The sequence below is a fragment of the Aplysia californica genome, unplaced genomic scaffold (assembly GCF_000002075.1).
Source record: "Aplysia californica isolate F4 #8 unplaced genomic scaffold, AplCal3.0 scaffold00022, whole genome shotgun sequence".
In the NCBI taxonomy this organism is placed as follows: Eukaryota; Metazoa; Mollusca; class Gastropoda; order Aplysiida; family Aplysiidae; genus Aplysia; species Aplysia californica.
In genome coordinates this window covers 833195-834815 of record NW_004797292.1, presented here as the reverse complement: position 1 = coordinate 834815, position 1621 = coordinate 833195, and positions in this window count along the sequence as shown.

The following is a 1621-nucleotide window of genomic DNA, read 5'->3' as shown; positions in this document are numbered from 1 at the left end:
TCTCTCTCTCTCTCTCTTTCTCTCTCTCTCTCTCCCTCCCTCTCCTCTCTCTTTCACACACCTTTTATCCCCCCCCTCCTCCTCGCACTTTCTAATCAAATCTATTTGATGTATGTATTGTTATTTGTGCGGTTTTGAACTGCTTCTTCTCTAGAGGTGAAGAACCTGATGTATTTTTATTCTTTTTTGTTTCCTTTGTTATTATCTTTTTTTGAGTCAAGATCCAATAACTTCAACAATAGAATAGTCTCACAAAACAGCAGTAATTTGAATAATCTAATAAAAGAAAGCAGCAACATGAAATATACCCACATGGACAATAAGGTACTACATTAAAAACAATGAAACGGAACAGAGACACTCTCTGTCGCGGGGGCTCTCGTGGCCTAGAAGTTAAGGTGTTGACCTCTCATTCAAAGGTCCCGGGTTCGAATCCGGATAGCGACCGACAAATTTTCTTCTCTAAAATTGTCTCCTTTCACCTCCTTTCCGGCTCTCTAGCAATGTTCTGTTGTCTGCTTTCATTTCCACTTTCTGCCCCCCACCCCTCACCTCATTTGCCCCCTCCTCTGGGCTCCTGACTCTTTCTGCAGCCTTTCTACTGCTACTCCTTGGCTCCTCATTACTGCTGTCTTTCTGCCACACCCCTGATCTTCTGGTAGGAAAGATCTACACCTAGCCTTCTGGGACAAGGGCACAAAATCTGGGAGGGCCCGTGTGCAAGTTGCGCACGTTAAAGATCCCTTGGTGGTCTAAAATCGACAAGAGTAGATTTCGGCCGATACCCGGGCAAAATTCAAAATTTCCTACCAACTGAAAATATTAGGTGTGTCCCGGGCGCTCATACGACCTTATGCAGTTGCGAGCGCCGAAAACACTTTACAAAAACAAACAAAAACTCTCTGTCGTGTCTGTAATTCAGTACTTTCATAGTAATTTGCAACTAAACAGGATAAGATGCAGTGCAAATAACGCCTATCTCACAACCCGGAAGCTCTTGGAAAGATGCTTTTTTCCTTTAAAAAAAACGTTGACATATTACAACAATAATACATCCAAAATACAGATATAGCACAGTACAACCATGATGTCAACAGATAAAAATGGTACGTTCATTCCAATGTGCTCGTGGCAATTGTGACAGATCTGAATGTGTACATTTTTACCACCATAAGCCTGTGTACCCATGCCATGATCCACTAAATACTTGAACAAGTGCGACTGTCACAACGCTAAGGATGAGATTGTAAGGTAAACAAATCAGATCGTTTCCATTATGTTTCACTGTTAGCAGAATGCGTGAAATTCTCCACACGTCATCTTTCTTGGCTCTCAGCTTCTTTGCGCACTGTAAACTTTCTTTAAGAATGTGAAGGGGAGTGAAGTTTACTTATTTACTTTAAATGTTCCAACAGTTTGAACAGGAGCGTAAAGGTGTGGGGGAATTCAGTATCAGGGTTTTCCTCATCGCAAGTACTGCCTCTTTCCGATAAACGTTCGACGAAAACTGCCTCACCATGGGAACTGAATTTCCCGAAAAATGATTCAGAAGATGCAATTTCAGCCCACTCACCACTTTTATCCTTCCTCCCCCCTCCTCCTCTCACCTCCCCCTCCCCCA